The sequence below is a fragment of the Rattus norvegicus genome, chromosome X (genome assembly GCF_021556685.1).
Source record: "Rattus norvegicus strain SHRSP/BbbUtx chromosome X, alternate assembly SHRSP_T2T, whole genome shotgun sequence".
Classification (NCBI taxonomy): Eukaryota; Metazoa; Chordata; class Mammalia; order Rodentia; family Muridae; genus Rattus; species Rattus norvegicus.
Genome location: NC_141554.1, coordinates 88,421,009 through 88,444,418, shown reverse-complemented (window position 1 = coordinate 88,444,418; position 23,410 = coordinate 88,421,009). Strand labels below are relative to the sequence as shown.

Genomic DNA, 23,410 nt, shown 5'->3' with positions numbered 1-23,410 from the left:
TGCCACCAAGCCCAAGACTGCCAGCCAACTATCAGCAAGTCAAGGACTTTCTCACAGTGGACCACCTGGAGCTTCTCCCCTCCCCCTACCTGTCTAGATCCAGCCTACAGGCCCCCACTCTATTCTCTGCTCTTCTGTGTCTCTCAGTGATGACTTGGGGCCCAGGAGACTGAGAATAAGATGGCTCTGGGCTCATTGCAGGCCAGGGAACCTAAAGCCAGTTCTGGCTGTCCCCCACATCAGGCTGTGCCTCCCCACCCACCAGGATTTTCCTACACCCTGATACCCACCTGGAGATGGTGTGAGGGAGATGATGGAGGATGATGTCATTATGTAAGGTGAAAGCATACAAGATACAATGAGGCCTGTCATTAGATGAGAAGGAAGGATGGGCAGGAGAAAAACTTTAGAGATGGGGTTGAGACTGCAGTGAGGGGGAGGAAAGAGCCGAGAGAAAATGGAGGCAGATGTTAAGATTCCTCTCTGTATATTTACTGGTTGTTATGAATATTCTTAAGGGATTGATGTGTACAGGGCTTTGTATGTCTAGGTGGACAATTATATATTATCAATTGGATCAGAGGTGGTTGTATTTTGTGTTCTTTCATGAGGCAAATTAATTGAATTCAAGAGAGTGTGTGGTGGCTGGAGACATGGGGCCACCACAAAATTGGAATATGTATATATGGTGTCAACCTGCCTTGTGAACTAGATGGGCAGAGAGATTGTTGTCAGGCTGAGAGAGTAGACATCAGCAGTGTGATATGGGAGAGAAAAAAGTGGGTGAGACACTTTACAGACTGAAATGAAGATACCTAACAGATGTCATGGAGCAGTACAGTGCTGGATCTAGTGCAGGATAAAAGAAAGCCCATTATTTTAATTTTACAGGACAGGAGGTAAACCATTGTGGTGGGCAAGAATCCACTAGTAAACCTAAGAGTTGAGAGAAAGTTCTATTTTCTAAGTAAGAGGGTGCCAGCACCATGTTAATTCACATGATGTCTCAAGTGCAGGAAACTTAAAGAAATAAAGAAGCAGCCTAGGCATGCAGGCTGTAGATTCCCTGCTGTGATAACTAATGGCAGCTCAGAGACTTAGAGATTATAAGATGCTTTCTTAACCAAGTTTTTTAAGAAACTTTTTCAGGATACTTTTATTCCTTCTAACATGGGCTCCATGGGAATTTTGGGTTAAAATTCTAGTTAAACAAGCTTCATGCTTTTTCCCCCCATCTTTATTAACTTGAGTATTTCTTATTTACATTTCGATTGTTATTCCCCGGCCAACATCCCCCTAACCCCTCCCCCTCCACTTCTATATGGGCTTCCCCTCCCCATCCTCCCTCCATTACCGCCCTCCCCCCCAACAATCAAGTTCACTGGGGGTTCAGTCTTGGCAGGACCAAGGGCTTCCCCTTCCACTGGTGCTCTTACTAGGCTATTCATTGCTACCTATGAGGTTGGAGCCCAGGGTCAGTCCATGTATAGTCTTTGGGTAGTGGCTTAGTCACTGGAAACTCTGGTTGGTTGGCATTGTTGTTCATATGGCGTTTCAAATCCCTTCAAACTCTTTTAGTCCTTTCTAAGATTCCTTCAACGAGGGTCCCGTTTTCAGTTCAGTGGTTTAATGATGGCATTCGCCTATGTATTTGCCATATTCTGGCTGTGTCTCTCAGGAGAGATGTAAATCTGGTTCCTGTCAGCCTGCACTTCTTTGCCTCATCCATCTTATCTAGTTTGGTGGCTGTATATGTATGGGCCACATGTGGGGCAGTTCCTTCTCCCTCTGTTCTAAACTTTGTCTCCCTATTCCCTCCCAAGGGTATTCTTGTTCCCCTTTAAAAAAGGAGTGAAGCATTTGCATTTTGGTCATCCTTCTTGAGTTTCATGTGTTCTGTGTATCTAGGGTAATTCAAGCATTTGGGCTAAGAGACACTTATCAATGAATGCATACCATGTGTGTTTTTCTGTGATTGGATCACCTCACTCAGGATGATATTTTCCAGTTCCATCCATTTGCCTATGAATCTCATAAAGTCATTGTTTTTGATAGCTGAGTAATATTCCATTGTGTAGATATACCACATTTTCTCTATCCATTCCTCTGTTGAAAGGCATCTGGGTTCTTTCCAGCTTCTGGCTGTTATAAATAAGGCTGCTATGAACATAGTGGAGAATGTGTCTTTGTTATATGTTGGGGCATCTTTTGGGTATAGCTTCATGCTTTTTAATGACACGTATTATTAGAAGACAATTACGTTTAGTTTTAGAAGAAGAGAGTACAGATATTTACCTGAATCACGTGGGAATTTTCACCCACGGTTCGGAACATAGGGAAAATTAGTCACTGACTCCAAGTAGAGACTTGTGGTAGAAGTCTGTAGCACTAGGCAGAGTGAATACAGACATATATTATAGGAATTATTAATAAATAAAATTCTGAGGCCCTGGTAAAGAGCTTGATAGATTGAAATGTTTGGGGCTAAAGTCCTGGTTTGATAAATTGCTTACTTAGAGTGGATAAAAGGTGTTTAATTTGTTTTAGAAATTACCCCTCTAAAGGCCATGCAACTCAATGCTGGCTAGCGAAAGTTTGTGGTTATTTTTTATATTTACCACAACAGGAAGCTCAGGTTCTCTTAATGAAGACTCCACAGGAATTTTAGGTTAATTTTCTAATATAACAGATTAGAAAAGCCTAACAGACTCATTTTTTAGCACTATTGTTTAGCTTGCTTCCTTTTATAATATTGTTTAGTCTTCACCATGGGTGTGACTTTGAGTTTTATGGTTATATTATTCCTCTGGAAAAAAGTAGAAGATACTTGCTTTTCTGATTACAGACTAAGGAACACAGTATTTTGGAAGAAATGTTTTTGTCTTTGTGTTTTTAAAAAGGGTGATTAGGCTCTGCAAATGACCTTCCAGAGTCATATGTATCAGATTTGATAGAGCGAGAGTTCCTTAAGTATTAAATTCAAGGGAATCAAACAAAAAGATATCTTAAATCTAAATTTTTGTCTTGAGAATTATATTGTCCAGAATGTACCTGCTTGGGTTCCTGATCTCAAGGACTTTCAGCTGGGTCCAGTCAAGACAGGCATATTAGGCTACAACATTGCTCCATTTTCTCTACCCCTACCCTCCAAGAATATCTCAATGCCCACATATAGCATGAAGAAGTTATTGAAGAGTAGTCGCCCATATTCTGTGGACTTTTGGGGGCTGAAAGTGGATATTCTAAGGATTTTTTTTGAAGAATTTAGAATTGGTCATAATTTAACAGGGAAGAATTAGCTTGATTGGGTTGTACAGACATAATCTCATTTGGTAACTAAGCTAAAATCATATTTTTGCTATAGTATAGAATTCATTTGTTAATAAAGTTTAAAAGTACAAGGTTTAGAGTCAGCCCTTCTATTGATGCCATTAAACTCTTCTGATTTGATTACACATGTGAGTTAAGGACCAAATAGCAAATTCATGGCTCTGAGTTTGTTAGAGTACTATCAAGATATTATATTAAGATAGTTAAAGGACAACAATCCAAATTGCCTTATATAGATAGATGTCTTTCAAAAACCTCAGAAACCCACAAAATATGAGATGTTAAGTTATTTATCTTTTGTTGAAACAAATCTGCTCCTAACAGTTCCCCTTTGGTGGATCTAACAGAGAAGTTGAGGTTCTCTACTTGCAAGTGAGGCAATACCTTGTGACTAGACAGCCATTGGGCAGGAACTGCCTATTTGATCTACAGACTAATACTGTCCAAAAATGGACACTTTATGCAGGATAGTTGACTTATAAGTCTGCCAAGCCAGAATTACTAGCCCTTCGAGGTTTCTGCATTTCAAGAGTCTGTCACTTAATTTTGGGTCATAAAGTTGAAGACATGCACTCATATATTGCTAACAGAGGACTCAGTTAGTAGAGATTTGTCTCTAAAACCTGTCTCAGTTCTGGAAGCTGTGTTAAGCTTCCTATATTTATAGATATTTGTTCATTCTCAGATTTCTGACAGGGTTGAAGACTGACTACAGTCTCATAGTCTATCAGTCTATTTAACTTTGAAAATACATATTTTATTAGATAGTTATCTCATAGTATACAAGCTAGCCAGCATAAAACAGATTTTAAGCCTTTCTTAAGCTGGAATAGATAACCAAATGTTTTGTTTAACTGATAAAATGTTGGAATAGGTGTTAGGTATATTTTATGCTTTTAATTACATAATAAAAGTTGTGCTCAGCTTATATTTGTAACAAAACTTTTTCTTTAATTAGACAGAACAGGTGAAATGTAGCAAGATGTCATTATGCAGGTGAAGGCAGGTACAAGATAGAACGAGGTCTGTCATTGAATCTGAAGGAAGGATGTGCAGAAGAAAAGTTTTAGAGAGGGGGAAGAGACTGGAACAAGGGGAAGTAAGGAGCCAAGAGACATGGAAGCGGATGTTAAGATTCCTCTCTTTACATTTACAGGTTGTTATGAATATTCTTGAGGGATGGATGTGTACAGGGCTTTGTATGTCTAGGTGGGCAATTATATTTTATCAATTGAATCAGAGGTGATTGTGATCTTTCATGTGGCGATTTAATTGAATTCCAGAGAGTTTGTGGTGGATGGAGACATTGGGCCACCACAGAATTGGGATATATATGTCTGGCATGGTGGCTACCTGCCTTGGGAACTAGATGGGTAGAGAGATTGTTCACAAATTCAGAGAGTAGCCATCAGCAGTGTGATATGGGATAGAGCAAAGAGGGTGAGATGCTTTGCTTATAGAAATGAAGATATCTACCAGATATCTTGGGGGCAATACAGTTCCGGATCTAGTGTGAGATAAAAGACAACATTGTTTTATTTAATTTAACTGCAACACAGTCAACTTCCTGTGCCCTCCCTACAGCAGCCTTGCCCTGTGGCAGAGGAGATGTGGAACTCTAAACCCTACAAGAGTGTCCTGAGGAAAGGGTGAATGAGAAATGTGGAAGAACGGTTCGAAGGTCAGTGATGGATACAAGCTCACAGCTCTGTAATATGCCCGGGATAGCTGTCTTGTAGTCCAAAATCCATCTACTTCTTGAAATTGCATATTAATTTAATCATTTATCCCAGATTTATTCCATGACTGTATTTTATAATTTTAGCCACTTGACTTTTAGAAATAGAAACTGAAATACAGAGCACATTCAAGAAAAATGATTTTGACAGCAATTGCATATATATATATATATATATATATACATATATATATATATATATATATATATATATATCACATAAACATAGCAAGTCCTATATGGTTTGCTGGGCACAGTGCTTGTGCATTCCAAGTATAGACATAGAGGCTATTTTTGTGTGATAAAATTAGCAGGAATTAACATAATTTTTATAAATGTTTTTGCAATTTAGCGAGCTCTTATTTGTGCCAATGTGAGCAACATTGAACTTTAATTTTATAATTCTTAGCTACCTAAATATATTATTAATATGTGGATTTTTCACTTTTTAACTCAAGAACTCCAAGGCTACTTATTGGAAAATGTTAACCAATCCAGGATGTGGGAATACCAAACCATCATGTTTTTATTTTATGCCAGACTTTTTGACCATGTCCTACCTCTATTTCAATTGTACATATAACTACCTCCTTTTGGGTATAGAATATCTGGATCAAATTTAGTTTCTGACAGCTTCCATGGAGAAGACCAGAATTTTATCCCTAACATTATATTCATCTATCTGAGACTTGATTTTTAACTATTTTTTCTTTTTTAATTGAGGTTTTTACCTCTATTTCCCAAGATATGTCTACTTTACTATCTTTCTGACCAAGCTAATTCATTTGTCCAATTGCCTCTGTTCTTTCAGGATTGTGGAAACCCTAATACAATTCATATTGTATTCTTACATTTTGCATAGTTTAGAAATCCTTTAAAGAACAGCTCTTACACTGATTTATGTATTTTTGAACTCATGTTTTTAAAGTTCTTTCCCACAGCCTTCAGGGCTTTTCTTAAGTTTACAGCATCACCATTTTGCAGAAAATCACCCGATGCATTCTTGCTTCCTAGAATTGTGCTAATTTTGATTATTTTAAAGTCGTTATCCTTTGTAGGGAGAACATTCCCCAAATGAGGAACATGAAGTAAATTATGTACATTATTATGCAACCAAGCTGTAGTAGTTTGTATATTCTTGGCCCAGAGAGTGGCACTATTAGAAGGTGTGTAACGCCATACCTGGATCTTTGTTCATGCTTTTGTCCAGGCTGACTTTGAATTCAGAGATATCCTTTCCTCAGTCTCCTGGGATTAAATTTGGTTTCTGATGGCTTCCATGGAGAAGACCAACATTTTACCCCTAACATTATATTCATCTATCTGAGACTTGATTTTTGACTATTTTTTTTCTTTCTTAATTGAGGTTTTTACCTCTATTTCCAAAAATATGTTTCCTTTACTATCTTTCTGACCAAGCTGCATGGGCGTGAGATTTTCATGGTCACTATGACTCAAGATCTACATATCAATATTCAGGTCTGGATCCTGTCTTCTAACCTCAAGATTTGGATCACAGGTGCACTCTCCACTTCAGGATTATAGTTCATTCCAGGTATAGTCAAGTTGAAAACCAGGAATAGCTATCACACAAGCCTTACACCAATAGCAACATCTGCAGTTGAGAAGACCAATATCTTGCTAGCTTTGCTCCAGGGATGGGCACTATATCATACCATCTCTTCTGCTTCCATGCCAGACCAGGCACTATTTCCCATCACCAATAAATAAATTCCTTTGCTTCATATTTTTTAGAATTTTGTATTATCAGTTCGTTCATTTTAAATTCTAGTAAACATATTTTGTTCATTTCTTACATAATAATTAGTGAGAAAATTTGCACAAAATAAACTGAACATTTATATAAATTGAGCATTATAAATGTAAACCACATATAACCGTTAATAGAATAAAAGAATTCTAAAATACACATTTTTGGGGGGCCAGTTAATTCTCTGAAAATCTAACTGGGAAAATATTAATTGGATTACTCTCAACAAATTAGATGGTTTTGGAAGCTTTCTTTTGTGATACATTGTATGTATTGTTGTTGTATGATGTATAGATTTAATAATGATATGATATTCATGTATATCATATTCTGCTATAATTATTTTAAATACATCTTCATTTTAATGAAATTACAGAATAATAAATCTTTTTGGCTTCTTTCATTTAACATGAGATTTTTGGGGGTGGTCAAAAAAGCTGCTACATATATCAATAATTTTCTTGTAATTTGTTGTCAATTGATGCACATTTGAATACAAATATGCTTACTTTAATTTTTATTGAAAGATAATTCTAAACAAATTTTTCATATGAGAATATGTGCTTAACTTACAGGAAAATATGATATTTCCTAGAGTCATATCAATTTATTCTTCTAAAATAATATACAAGAACACATTCTACTCGGTCAGCTCTGACAGTGTATTTTTGTCAGTCTTACATATGAACATTCTAGTTTCAATACAGAATATTAGCACTATATAATGTTATTAGAAGTCCATATTATTTTGTGAAAATTTTCTTTTACTCTGTTAGAAAATTTATTAATTTCTGCTGATTATCCTATTGAGTTTTATAAGATATTACATGCAATACAATCATGTTCTTAGCCATATATATGTACTGTGAAAATTTCCTAGCCCATGGTTTGCTTTTTGGTCTGGTAATTACTTTAAAAGAATAGAAAGCTTTACTTTTGGTTAAGGAGATATATTATTGTTTTGAGAGTTTTGTTCTTCATATTTTGTATAAGAAATATTGCTTTATCTGAAAATCATGAATGTTTACATTATGTTCATGAAATACTTTATGCTGACAATTATTATTTTTGGAACTATGACATAGTTTTATAAATTATGCAAAACAATGGTTGATCTCTTTTATTTCCATGTGTGTCATTTATATGTGCTCTGAAAGATGCCCTTTTCTTACTTTAACAACATTGTATAATAATTAACCTCATATGTTGAAATCTATTTCTGTAGCCTACATCATTTCATTGTCTATATAGATTCACATTTAAACCAATACCACATATTATTTACATTAATAGTCTCTTGAGATCAGTAAGTATAATTGTTCTTCAAATTTTCTATGCCACTCTAGACATTTTGAATTTCTATATAAAGTTTAAAATGTGTTTTCCAATTTATATATAATTATATATTGCAACTTCAGTGAAAACAGTCATATACTTGGAGATAGTACATATTTTTAAAACATTGGGTCTTCTAGTTACTAGTCATAGTGTATATCACAAATTACTTCTTTAATTTTTCTCAGCAAAATTTCAGATTTTAAAGTACCATGATGATTAATTCTAGAACTATGTGTGATATGAGGCTCTGGACTTGAATGTAGATGATTATTTTGATTATGTTATTTGATGTGAGACTATCTTATTTGTGGGTCAAACCTTTTCCTTGTTGGGGTATTCTGAGTTGACTATATAAAATAGAAAACGTGAATTAAAGACTAGTTTGAATTCATAATTCTGTCTTGATTGTGGGTATGCTATGAATAGATATTTCACACTCCTGCTACTATAATTATTCTATGGTGATATATGATCTACTACATAATATCTTGAATAATGAACTAAAATAAATCCTCTCTTCTTTGATTCTATAAGAATATGAAGAGAAGAAAGTAAGATAAAGATGTGTCTTCAAAATATTTTGTTATATTTTGTTATTTTGTAACATTCCCAGCTTTTCTTGCACTTTATATAAATGACTGTACATAGTCATTTATTGGACTTCTATTTACTTATTATTATTTGTACTAGGACAAATAGGTATTGTATAATAATCTTCTGTATCTTTTGTCTGATTCAATTTTTGCGACAGACTACTGCCTCTGTCTGCTAAGCTGTGCCTAGTCCTGGAAACTTCCTTCCTTCATGTCTAGTCCTGGAATACTTTCAACCTCTGAAACTTACTGCTGAATAAGCTCACCATTTCTCGCTCTTTCTGAACTCTAGACAGCTGGTCAATTCAGCTATTCTGGTTCAAACTTCACTTCAAGCTGACTCATTCAATATTGCTTTTCTCTAACTATCTCCTTAATTGCTCAGCTTGACTTCATATTAACTTTGGCAATATGTTGTAATCCCCTGGTTCCTTCTCATTCTCTGTACAACTGTCCTTGTATAATTGTCATCCTTATTTCTCCTTTTCTTTCTCTCTTTCTCTGTGCTCTAAGTAGCATTCCTTCCTACTCTCTTCTTATGAGAACAGGACATAACCTGTCTGTCAAACCTTTCTCTGATTTGTCATTTTGTCACTTAATTAGAAGTAACTTCCTTCTACAAACTAACTTTAACTTCATTGTTTGGAATTAAATATGTGTTCTAAGGCTTAGACACACTACAAAAAGAAACAGCTTTTTTCAGTGAATAACTCAATCTCGGGCTTCACAGTGTAATCTAATATCCTGCAGGAATCTTATTACTTGTTACTTTCATGATTTCCTTTAATAAGTCTACCACATATCCTCAAGAGCCCTTTACTTTTTCGTAAAGGGGAATCGTGCCCCTGTGGGAAAGGACTATCATTTGTCACTTTCACATTATTTATTTTTCTTTATTTTACTATAATTTTAAATTTCCATTTTTATAAAATTGAGGAAAAAAATATGCTTTTATTTTTTTCAAACGTATTACAAAAATACTTAGTTCATTTTTCATAATATCATGCCATGGTGTAGTCATATGAATGAGAATGTCTAATGTAGATTCAAATGTCTCAACATATCGTGTCCAAGTTGGTAACACTATTTAGTGTAGTTTAGAAGGTATGGCCTTATTACAAGAAGTGTGTGACACAGGTGGGCTTAGAGAATTTAAAAATTCTGCTACTTCTAGACATTCTCTCTACTTCATGCTTATGTTCGAGTAATTGACCTCTCAATTACATGTTTTTTCCTTCATACTTGCTGCATGTTGTCTTGTCTTTTACACCATAATTGACTTGTTTCCCTTTTATTAAAGCATTTATCAAACATTATATTTAAACATATTTTAGCCTCTGTCAATTCCTCCCAAATAATGCTCACCCATATAACTTCATATAATTTGCCCCAACACTCAAAAATTATTCTAATTCCTTTGAAAAAATGATTCAAAATAAGTTCTTCCTTCTGAAGTAGACTTTGTCCAGGTGGTTTTTATATATGAAATAATATCAAGGCAAACTTTAATTCAGAAATCCCAGATGGTTCATCATTTGAACACTGATGAATGTGTTTTATCTAATAACCAATTAATAAAAAAGCAAAAATTTTTGGCTCTATGAATTCAGAAAAGGAATTTGAGAATTATTGGCATCATTTACTTGAAGTTTCAGAAACTCATAATTTAAAAAAAAACTATAGTAGTAATATTTTAATAAATCCCATCTCAGGCTTACTACTTACCTCAATGGTTTGTGCTCCCAGAAGAAAGACACACATACAGCTTTTATATTTAATATGCCTTAAGCAGCTTAGTAGCTAGGCCACTGCCTAACCTTAATGCTATTAGAATCTACATTGTACCAATAACTCTGAGTTACTACTTATTAATATCTTACCTCCAAATAGTCAGCCTTCTGGGGCACTTTTTCTTGGTCCATCGTTTCAGGGCACTCTCCTTGCATCTCTACCCCATGTCAGCTCTTACTTTGTCCTGAATACTCCTAAAATATGACATCTCTCTCTTTCCTGCTTTCTCATGGTCCTAAGCTCTGAAAACCTAAAAAAACCACCTATATCTGTCCTCTCCTTAACTATTGGCTCCTGGAATTTTTATTTACCAATCAGAATTTACTGAGGGCAATTTTCCAGAGAATATGTGTAAAACTCTCATGCAGACAGTTTTGGGGGACCCAATTAGCATTATAATACAAGTAGCTACAGAATTCTTTCAACATAATTTAAAAGTTGAAAAATTAACAATTGCCTTCTCTATTAGTTACTTTTCCATGACTATGATAAAATATGGCTAAGGTAGTTTTTGGAAGAAAAGGTATATTTTGTTTTATTTTTTTCAAGGATATATATATATATATATATATATATATATATGTATATATATATATATATATATATATAAAACATTTTTCCACGTGATTAGATTTAATGAGAGAAGAGTAGAAGAGTAAAGGAACAGAGGCCAGCCATGAGCACATGGAAGGCAGGTGGGTTGGGGAGAGAAGGGACAGGGACAAAGAGGGCATGAAAGCAGAGAAGAGTGAGAGAGGAGAAAGAACTATATATAATATTTTTATATTATGCATATATTTTATATCTGTGATACATATATTAAACATGCTATTACATAAATATATTTCATATATCTTTATATATATAATATTGTCATTTTAAATATTCTTATAGTATAAATATTTTCTTATTTTTTTAATCTTGATTCTCTTTTTCTTCCTCATTAAAACCTATGCTCCTTCATTTTCCCACTCCCCTTTCCTAGCACCTATGTCCTATATATTCCCCTTTCTAGAGATTTCTCCCTACCTCACCACCTTTAACTTCTTTTTTGAGACAAGGTAGATCAGGATGGCTTGGAATTCACATTGTAATCAAGGCTTTTTTGAACTCAGCAGAATACCATCTTGCCCACTCCTGTGGTAAAACTATAGATATAAGTCACAATGCCAGGCTAAAGATCAAAGATTTTCTTGAATAAATTCTTCTCTATTAGGGCCATTTCTAGTCATTTTCAAATAATTGGGATATAGAGATAGAAGCACCTATGACTTCCAGTGGATATTGGGAAGAGGAGAATATCAACTCACCCAGAAAACCTTCAATCCAATATTTGCCCTTCATACAAGATGTGCAAAGAAAAAGATGGAGCAGAGCCTGAGGGAATGATCAACCAATGATGGCCCAATGTGAGATCCATCCCATGGGAGAGAGCCAATACCTGACACTATTAATGATACTCTTATATTTGCAGATATGAACTTAGTATAACCGACTCTTGAGAGGTCTTATTGATTTAGTAGATAGAAACAAATGGAAAGACCCATTGTGAAAAAGCAGGGAAGAAAGAAATGAGTGAGCCGGAGGGATCAAGCATACCACAAGAAAACCTATAGAGGAAACTCACCTGGGTCCATGGAATCTCTTAGAGAATGATATACCAACCAAGGAACATGCAGGGATGGACCTAGCCACCCTCTTCACATTTGAAACAGATGGGTGTGGGTGCTGTTTGACTGAGACATTGTATTCCTTTGCCTTATTTCTTCAGCCTAGTTGGGCCTCAGTGGGAAAAGAGGTGTTTAGTCTGGCTCAGACTAGTTGTTACTGTATGGAATAATTCCCAAAGCAGGCTTCTTCTCTGTAGATAAGAAGAGGAGGTAATGTAGGAGGGATTTGTAATGGTAGAACTGGGAGAAGCATGAGGGAGGCTGCAATTGGGATACAATGTAAATAAAAACAAGTAATTATGGGTAAAACAGAAAAGAAAAGAAAAGAAAAGAAAAGAAAGGAAAAGAAAAGAGAAGAAGAGAAAAGATAGATGTAACAACTGTAGTGGTTCCAGTGTAGCAGATGTGGAATGCTTACTGTATGGCAACTCTTGCACTTGGAGTGGTCAAAATAGGAAGATTCTGTATAGTTTCCAAAATTTTTTTAAGGTAAGTTCTATTCTTTCTGGCACTGAAGACACAAGAAATCTAGGTTATGCCTTAAACCAACACTCAATTTAAACATTGAAGCTTGAGAAAGGCAACTTTGGAATTGCTTCTTGGTATTCACTGGTGCTCTTCTTGATGTTGTGCATCTATACAACAAAGTGAGATATATCTTTTTATAACCATGGTGGCATTTCATAGCAACCAAGGAAATGCTAGCAGCAGTTTTCACAACTGGTAGCAACAGACACATGATTGTAAACAAATACGCGAATGCTGTCAGTATTGTCCACATTTAGTACAATCTAATTTTAGACATAATGTTATTGTACATAGTATAAAATTATTCTATTATTATTCAAATGCGTGTATCTCTGCTTCATATATGGTTGCAGTTCAGACATTGAATTGTATGGTTACTCTAAGAATTTCTCTTCTTTTTTTTTTTTTATTAATTTGAGTATTTCTTATATACATTTCGAGTGTTATTCCCTTTCCCGGTTTACGGGCAAACATCCCCCTAATCCTTCCCCAGTGCCCTTCCTTATGGGTGTTCCACTCCCCATCCTCCCCCCATTGCTGCCCTCCTCCCAACAGTCTAGTTCACTGGGGGTTCAGTCTTAGCAGGACCCAGGGCTTCCCCTTCCACTGGTGCTCTTACTAGGATATTCATTGCTACCTATGAGGTCAGAGTCCAGGGTCTGTCCATGTATAGTCTTTAGGTAGTGGCTTAGTCCCTGGAAGCTCTGGTTCCTTGGCATTGTTCTACATATGGGGTCTCGAGTGCCTTCAAGCTCTTCCAGTTCTTTCTCTGATTCCTTCAACGGGGGTCCTATTCTCAGTTCAGTGGTTTGCTGCTGGCATTCGCCTCTGTGTTTGCTGTATTCTGGCTGTGTCTCTCAGGAGCGATCTACATCCGGCTCCTGTCGGCCTGCACTTCTTTGCTTCATCCATCTTGTCTAATTGGGTGGCTGTATATGTATGGGCCACATGTGGGGCAGGCTCTGAATGGGTGTTCCTTCAGTCTCTGTTTTAATCTTTGCCTCTGTATTCTCTGCCAAGGGTATTCTTGTTCCCCTTTTAAAGAAGGAGTGAAGAATTCACATTTTGATCATCCGTGTTGAGTTTCATTTGTTCTAGGCATCTAGGGTAATTCAAGCATTTGGGCTAATAGCCACTTATCAATGAGTGCATACCATGTGTGTTTTTCTGTGATTGGGTTACCTCACTCAGGATGATATTTTCCAGTTCCAACCATTTGCCTATGAATTTCATAAAGTCATTGTTTTTGATAGCTGAGTAATATTCCACTGTGTAGATGTACCACATTTTCTTTATCCATTCCTCTGTTGAAGGGCATCTGGGTTTTTTCCAGGTTCTGGCTATTATAAATAAGGCTGCAATGAACATAGTGGAGCACGTGTCTTTTTTATATGTTGGGGCATCTTTTGGGTATATGCCCAAGAGAGGTATAGCTGGATCCTCAGGAAGTTCAATGTCCAATTTTCTGAGGAGCCTCCAGACTGATTTCCAGAATGGTTGTACCAGTCCGCAACCCCACCAACAATGGAGGAGTGTTCCTCTTTCTCCACATCCTCGCCAGCATCTGCTGTCCCCTGAGTTTTTGATCTTAGCCATTCTCACTGGTGTGAGGTGAAATCTCAGGGTTGTTTTGATTTGCATTTCCCTTATGACTAAAGATGTTGAACATTTCTTTAGGTGTTTCTCAGCCATTTGGCATTCCTCAGCTGTGAATTCTTTGTTTAGCTCTGAACCCCAATTTTAATAGGGTTATTTGTCTCCCTGCGGCCTAACTTCTTGAGTTCTTTGTATATTTTGGATATAAGCCCTCTATCAGTTGTAGGATTGCTGAAGATCTTTTCCCAATCTGTTGGTTGCCGTTTTCTCCTAACCACAGTGTCCTTTGCCTTACAGAAGCTTTGCAGTTTTATGAGATCCCATTTGTCGATTCTTGATCTTAGAGCGTAAGCCATTGGTGTTTTGTTCAGGAAATTTTTTTCCAGTTCCCATGTGTTTGAGATGCTGCCCTAGTTTTTCTTCTATTAGTTTGAGTGTATCTGGTTTGATGTAGAGGTCCTTGATCCACTTGGACTTAAGCTTTGTACAGGGTGATAAGCATGGATCGATTTGTATTCTTCTACATGTTGACCTCCAGTTGAACCAGCACCATTTGTTGAAAATGCTATCTTTTTTCTATTTCATGGTTTTGGCTCCTTTGTCAAAAATCAAGTGCCCATAGGTGTGTGGGTTCATTTCTGGGTCTTCAATTCTGTTCCATTGGTCTGTCTGTCTCTGTACCAATACCATGCAGTTTTTATCACTTTTGCTCTGTAATACTGCTTGAGTTCAGGGATAGTGATTCCCCCTTAAGTCCTTTTATTGTTGAGGATAGTTTTAGCTATCCTGGGTTTTTTGTTATTCCAGATGAATTTGCAAATTGTTCTGTCTAACATTTTGAAGAATTGGATGGTATTTTGATGGGAATTGCATTGAATCTGTAGATCGCTTTTGGTAAAATGGCCATTTTTACTATATTAATCCTGCCAATCCATGAGCATGGGAGATCTTTCCATCTTCTGAGGTCTTCTTCAATTTCTTTCCTCAGAGTCTTGAAGTTCTTATTGTACAAATCTTTTACTTGCTTGGTTAAAGTCATACCGAGGTACTTTATATTGTTTGGGTTTATTATGAAGGGTGTCATTTCCCTAATTTCTTTCTCGGCTTGTTTCTCTTTTGTGTAGAGGAAGGCTACTGATTTATTTGAGTTAATTTTATACCCAGCCACTTTGTTGAAGTTGTTTATCAGCTTTAGTAGTTCTCTGGTGGAACTTTTGGGATCACTTAAATATACTATCATATCATCTGCAAATAGTGATATTTTGACTTCTTCTTTTCTGATCTGTGTCCCTTTGACTTCCTTTTGTTGTCTGATTGCTCTGGGTAGAACTTCAAGAACTATATTGAATAAGTAGGGAGAGAGTGTGCAGCCTTGTCTAGTCCCTGATTTTAGTGGGATTGCTTCATGTTTTTCTCCATTTAGTTTTGCATTTTGATTTGCATTTCCATGATGACTAATAACTAAGGATTTTGAACATGTCATTAAGTGATTCTCAGCCACTCAAGATTCTTTCTTTAGAATTCTGTTTAGCTCTATAACCTATTTTTAATTGAGTTATATGGTTTGTTAGAGTTGAACTTCTTGAGTTTGTATATTTTGGATATTAGCTCTCTATTATATGTAGGGTTAGTGAAGATCTTTTCCCAATATGTAGGCTGCTGTTTTATCTGGTTAACAGAGTCTTTAGCCTTTCAGAACCTTCTCAATTTCATGAGGTGCCCTTTAGAATATGTTGATTTTAGTGCCTGAGCCATTGGTGTTCTGTTCAGTAAGTCATGTCCTGTACCAATGTGTTCACAGCTATCTGCCATTTTCCTTCTTTTAAATTTAGTGTGTCAGATTTTATGTTATTTAATTGATTTGTATTTGAATTTTGTGCAGATTGATAAATACGGTTTTCTTTGCATTATTCTACATGCAATCACCCAGTTATACTAGCAAGATTTGTTGAAGATGCTTTCTTTTTTCACAATATATTGTTTTTAATTCTTTGTCAAAACTCAAGTTCCATAGCTATTTGGGTTTGTTTCAGGTTCTTTGATTTAATTCCATTCACTAACCTTTCTATTTGTATACCAATACCATGCAGATTTTTATTACTATTACTTTGTAATACAGCATTAAACCAGGGATCCTGATACCTCCAGAAGTTCTTTTATTGTATAAGATTGTGTTATTTATCCTCTTCCCAACCCCTATGAAACTGAGAATTGTTCTCTCAAATTCCCTAAAGAACTGAGTAGGAATTTTGCTGGGAATTTCATTACATCTGTAGATTATTTTTGGAAAGCTGTTCAATTTTTACTATGTTAATCTTACTAATTCTTGAGCATTGAAGTTTTTTCCATCTTTGAATATCTTCTTCAATTTCTTTCTTCATAGTCTTGAACTCTTTGTCATACAGGTGTTTCACTTCATTGGTTAGAGTCACACCAAGGTATTCCATATAATTTGTGGCTATAGTGAAGGGAGCTATTTCCATGATTACTCGTTCAGATAGTTTATCATTTGTATAAAGGAGGATTACTGATTTCTTGAGCTAAGTTCATATAAAGCCTCTTTTCTGATGGTGTTTATTGGTTGTAGGAATTTTCCAGTGGAATTTTTGGGGTTATTTATTTATACTATCATATCATCTGCCAACGTCAAGTGGGTTCAGTTATTCAGGGTTCTGAAGGGGCATTACCCTTGGGCCAAAAGGGGGCAAAAAGGGGGCAAGAGAAGAAGGAGACCAAGATTCTATTGTCAAGGTCTCATTTATTGGGATGAACTTTACAGCTTTTAAGGCTTTCAGGTAGGGGGAGTGACCTTTGTGAAACACGAAGGATGGAGGGGGAGATGAGGGTATAGGCAGTCATAGCTGGAGGCAAAGAGGTCAGGCGATAGACGACGAGGTCAGGCAGTGGAGACACCAGGTGTTGACTCAGGAGATAACTGATTTTTGCTTAGGCTGAAGCATTCTGTGAATGTTATCTTCCTGTGCCATAAATTCATGGGAGAGGCTTTTGTCCCACAATCTCGAGGCTTTATGGCAGTCATCTTAGAGGAGTATGTGTGGCCAAGAGTCACGTAGCCACTTTGAGCTATACAGTCACAAAACAGCCAGGCCCAAATCCAATACGGCTCCCTACATCTCCCCGTTTTTCTTTTATAAAAGACCATTAGATGGAAGTAGTGGTCTGAGAGCAATCAGACATGCCTCACAGAGTGCCCAGCTCAGCCATGTCGAGCCACTCTTGCAGTTAGGACTGCACCCCACTGGCTAGGAATGAACTTATGCTGTAACACACCGTTCTGGGCTATATGTGTGTGTTTATTGGGGGAGAAACTGGGCAGTGGAGCATTTGATTGACCCATACGTTTAAACGGGGTGTAGCCACCTCTGTCTTAGGATCGAACTCTCGAACCCAAGTCTGATCTGTCATAGGATCACCTTGTCGCCCTCAAGGCTCCATGTCTTAGATTGGTCAAGGGTCAGAGGAAGTTGCCCATCGCTGATGATGGCTACATTGGATCATCTTTTCATTCCTATTATTTGAGCCCAGGGGCGAAAGAGTAGGGGCAAGATGGCATTAATATAAGAGATTGTGGAAATCGAGCCACTCCCGATATGTTGTAGGCACCTCATCTTGTTCATTGTCTCTCTGGTTCTCCTCAGCTGTTCCGGTCTCTAAGCGATGATAATGTACTGAAACGGAATTTCTAGGCAAAGCAGAATCTATTTGTGATTTAATAAAGTGGGTGAGGCGCTGAAAGGCCCAAGGACCAAAGGAAATCAACAGAAGCAGGGCCACAAGGGGTCCTAAAATCGAAGGCAACAGGGTAGAGAGCTATGGGGATGTGGAAAATCAGTTTTTGTACCAAGACTCTTGTTGCTCCCTCTCTCTCCTTCGTTTTTCTAGGCTATCTCTCACCCTTTTTTAGACTGTCTTTTACAAGTCCAGTCTTATCTACATAAACACAGCATTCCTCTTTTAAGGCTGGGCAAAGTCCTCCTTGTCGTAGGAAGATTAAATCTAGGACTCTTCTATTTTGAAAGACTACTTCAGACAATGAGGCAACTGCGTCTTTTAAGTTAGCTAATCCATCTCTTAATTCAGCAATATCCTTATCTATGGCTTCACTAAGCTGGTTATAGTATTGATGGGAAGTAACGAGGGAAGCAATGCCAGTGCCTGTACCTGCGGCCCCTAGTCCTAGAAGAACCGTGAGATTGATGGCAGTTACTGGTTCTCTTTTTATTTTGTGAGGCATATCTGAGCCCTTTTCCCAGGATTTAAGAAAAGTTTCTGGCTCATGTATGCTGAGTCTGGGAAATAATTGAACCAGCACACAGTAATCTTTAGTCTGTAAAAATTGAGATGTTATAACATATGTGGTTAGACCAGTGGAACATGCTAGATAAGTATGGTTTGGGGCGAGCAGGTACTCATGATGTTTGTTAACAACCAAGGTATGGTTGCATATTTCTAACAGCTGGTGAGGAGGGAGCATATGTTCTCTCAAAATACAACTTCCCACCCCGGATACCTCAGTGAGGTTAAATCCTAAAGAGCCTCCATATAGGACATTGGATTCATTGGTATAAATAAATTCTCCAAAAAGGGCAATGCCTTCATAAAATGGAGGGGAGGCAGAAAAGCACATCCAACATTCCACATATTTGGAGGAATTTTTTATCTGCTCTTGGAGAAGTAAAGCTGAGGCGGATGCATTAAGGATGGAAAGTATGACTCTGGAGGATGGCATAGGACCTGGAGGAATGGTTGGCTGAAAGACAGTAGTACTCACGAGGGAATCTTGTGGGGCCTGTGTGGCCACTGGGTTTTTGGGCTCTGAGCCTTTTTTGCAGGGAGGGAACAAAATTATGAAGAACAGGGTTTGGTCTAATAGAAGCCCTGTATGTGCTAGGGACAGTTTTGAGTAACTTTATGGTAAAATAGAGTCCCTGGTCATAGCCAGTCCGATAGAGGCGAAGGCTCCAAGAGAGGCCTCGTGGCTCCTTTGTCCAATCTTTTGCTTTTCCTTGGGGAGTGAAATTATTTACCAAGGGGCTGCACCAACTGATGCAGTTGTGAGGTTTATTTTGTGTATCCACATCCATGGTGATATAATCCCATATGGAGGAGGGTTTCCAATAAGTATTCCCTGTAGTCTCACATCCCCATGAAGCACAAAAAAAAATGCCTCCTGGACCCCACAATAGTTTTGGGATCTGGGTCGATGGGGCCCAGGACAAACATAGAACCCAGTATTATAGCCAATTTTGTATAAGGGCATTTCAGCTGGCAATGGAGTCACATCTTGGAGAGGTAGAGCCAGGCCTGGTACACCCCAAGCCCCCACATTCAGGGCTTCCTGGGTTGAGCCTCCCTTTGTTAGGGGGTGCATATTCTTGAGGCCAATAGATGTTGGGCACCCCCCAGGCTGGTTCGGCTACTAGGGCCAGCTTGCATAAATCAATATGGTGGGAGCCCCACGTTGGTGAAGCTCCTGTATGAGATGTACTATAGACCTGGTCTCCAGCCTGGTTTATAATTACCCATGTATAGTTGTAGACCTGATAGGGTGCTCATTCTCTGATAATCTCCAGCTGGAGGGAGAGGAGGCACACCGTAATCCAGTAGCAGGGCATTTTCTGAAAGGAAAAGTAGATTGTTCTCAGGCGCCACCCTGGAATTTGTTATAAGGCTTTATCAATCTTGGAATTTGTTTGGAATTTATTGTAAAGCTTTATTAATCTTTCAGGGAGCCATCTGGCTCCCACTTCTTTAGAATTAAAAACACAGGCGGATCCTTTTCCCCAAACTATCACGAGGTCAGGACCTTGCCATTGTCCAGTTAGGGGATCCTTCCAAAGAACGTGAGCATGATTGATCGTGGTCGAGGGGTGCCATAAGCGATCAGCGGCTGAACACCCTTGATTATCCAAAGTTAAGAAATTTAAAACAAAAAGGGCATGGGATAATAAAAATTTTGTGCTGCCTTTAAGAGAATAAAGAGTTTCTTGGGCAGTAAGCTTTAACAGTGTATTCTTAAGGGTTTGATGGGCTCGTTCTACAATTCCTTGTCCCTGAGGGTTATAAGGTATGCCTGTAATATGTTTTATTTGAAATTAGGAGCAAAATTGTTTAAATTTGTGACTAACATAGCCAGGCCCATTATGTGTTTTTAGCATTTTGGGTTATCCCATAACCAAAAATGTGTAGAGCATATGCTCAATAACATCTTTTGTGGCCTCTCCTGTGTGTACAGAGGCACATATGAACCCACTAAAGGTATCAATTGTAACATGTACAAATTTTAGTTTTCCAAAAGATGGGACATGGGTGACATCCATTTGCCAGGGATAAGGCCCCTGGGATTAACCCCAATGTGTGGCTCAGGAAGTAGGGTCAGGCAGTTTTTACAATTTTTGACAATTTGTCTGGCTTGTTCTCTAGTAAATTTGTACTTAAGCCACAATGTTTGAGCATTAAGGTGATGGAGTGAATGTGCCATCTGTGGTTCTTGTAAGGAATCACTAAGAGAAGCAATCATTGTCAGCCTAGTGGCTTTGTCAGCTAAATCATTGCCTTTGGTTAAAGGACCGGGCAGATTAGAGTGAGCTCTGATATGGCCCACAAAGAATGGGTTTGGCTGGGCCCTTATGTGTTTTTGTATTTCTGAAAATAGTTTAAAGGTAGGTGTTGAGGGTTGTATAGTAGAGACAGTCTCCAAGACTTGGAGAGCTCTGACTACATAATGGCTGTCAGAGAAAAGGTTAAATGATTGATTTATTAATTTAAATATTTCTAAAGCACTATAAAGTTCTACTAATTGGGCAGAAGCATATGGGGTATTGACAGAAAAAGCTTGATCTTTAACAACAAAGGAGGCCTTTCCATTCTTAGATCCATCTATGAAAACAGTTAAGGCATTTGGTATAGGTTTCAGATGTGTAACCTTTGGGAAGACAAAGGGGGTAACATGGAGGAACTGTAATAATTTATCTCCTGGTAAATGAGTATCAAATGTTCCCTGATAAATAGGCAGCAGGACTGTCCAGTCATCATGTTTGTGTTGCAACCAAGCAAGCTGCTCCTGTGAATATGGAGAAATAATAATATCGAGATCGCGGCCAAAATGGTGGGTAGCCAGCTTAAGACCGAAGAAAATGGTCTGGCAAATCAAGGAGGGATAAGTAGGAAGTATTTTAGGGGGGATTGCGGGCAGGTGAATCCACATTAGTGGATGATTATCTTGCCATAGGAGGCCTGTGGGTGTAAACCTTGTTGCAAAAAGGATCAGATACAGTGTCTTGGAGGGGCTGAAATAACCTATGAATTGTTGGCTTATAGCCTATTCAACCTTTAGTAGGGACTTTTCAGCCTCTGGAGTTAGAACCCTGATGGAATTAGGATCAGGGCTACCCTTCAGAATTGCAAATAGAGGTTTTAAATCACCAGTGGTTAGCTTAAGGTAAGGTCTAAGCCAATTAATATCACCCAAAAGTTTTTGAAAATCATTTAAGGTATGTAGCTGTGATCTTCTAATTGTTAGCTTTTGAGAATAAATGGATGTAGGTTCTAATTGGAATCCAAGGAACAAAAAGGGATATTGTGTCTGAAATTTTTCAGGGGTGAAACCTCTTTTTTGTAAGGCCAAAACAATAATTTGGGCTAGTTTTTGAATTTCCTGTAAACAAGCAGAGGAAATCAAAATATCATCTATGTAATGGATGATGTAAGCAGAGGGGAAACGCAGCCTTATTGGATCTATAGTTTGGGCCACATATCTTTGACACAGGGTGAGGCTATTAGCCATCCCCTGTGGTAACACGCGCCACTGAAAGCGGGGATTAGGGCCCACATGGTTAATGACAGGGATAGAAAAGTCAAAGTGGGCACAATCCTCCGGATGAAGGGGATAGAAAAGAAACAATCTTTTATATCAATGACTATTTTATAAAAGTCTCTAGGAATAGCTATTGGAGAAGGCAAACCAGGTTGTAGGGCCCCCAGAGGGACCATAGTTTTATGAACCACTCTAAGGTCTTGTAACAATCTCCAACAACCATTTTTCTTTTTTATGACAAAAATAGGGGTGTTCCAAGGCGAAGTGGACTGTTCAAGGTGCCCTTGTAATAATTGTTTCTGCACCAACTGTAGGGCTGCGTGAACCTTTTCTTGAGGCATGGACCACTGATCGATCCAGACTGGATCATTTGACTTCCAAGATATTTTATCAGCCTGGAGTGCAGGACAAACAGCGGTCTCTATGAAAAAAGGTCTGCTGCTAAACCTCCTCTATCTGTTTTGGGCATGGGAGTCAAGGGTTCTGTGATTCCCTGTTCATTTCTACCTAATCCTTTTCCAGGGAGAAATCCTGTCCTTAACATTTAGTTAGTAATGACCTCATTGGGATTAAACATCATCACCCTCATCTGGGAAAGAATATCCCTGCCCCAGAGGTTAACAGGGAGTCCAGAAACTACAAATGGCCTAACTGTGCCTGTATTATTCTCTTTATTTTTCCAGGTCAGGAGCTTTGAGCTTTGGAGTGTATCCTGTGTTTGACCTCTCCCTTTTAAATGTGTGGCGGTAGCCTTAAGGGGCCAGGTTGAGGGCCAGTGTCTAGAGGAGAGCACTGTTGTATCCGCCCCCATATCTAAAAGGCCCTGAAATTGTTTGCCATCGAGCCAAAGAGACATCATGGGTCTTTCATCAGTTAATTTTTGAACCCAATAAACATCTGAAGAGCCAGGGGAGGAAGAACCACGACCCTTTTCTTTATGAGGGAACTGCCCATGAAGGGAAGCGTTAAGGCTTGTGCAATGTGGTGTCCGGCTCTAAGCGTTAAGGGGCCCTGCGTGGCAGTGGCTAGAAATTTAATCTCCCCAGAATAATCAGCATCTATTACAGAAGGAAGGATGACAAGTCCTTGAAGAGCACTTGAGGCTCGCCCGATTATTAGGAAAAACATGCCAGGCGGCGGGGGCCCAAACTTTCCAGATTCTATAATAGTCCCTTCCTCAGGGGTTATAATCCTGGTGGTGGAGGAACACAGGTCCAC

At 38.0% G+C, this 23,410-nt stretch overlaps 1 long non-coding RNA gene across 1 annotated transcript; it reads left to right on the top strand.

Annotated features, from left to right (window-relative positions):
- The first annotated feature begins 18,104 nt into the window (after positions 1–18,104).
- On the top strand, positions 18,105–23,109 carry LOC120099299 (uncharacterized). The gene is made up of 4 exons (XR_015647089.1): positions 18,105–18,178; positions 21,388–21,484; positions 22,507–22,625; positions 22,876–23,109. It is a non-coding gene; the product is annotated as an uncharacterized LOC120099299 (long non-coding RNA).
- The last annotated feature ends 301 nt before the right edge of the window (positions 23,110–23,410 follow it).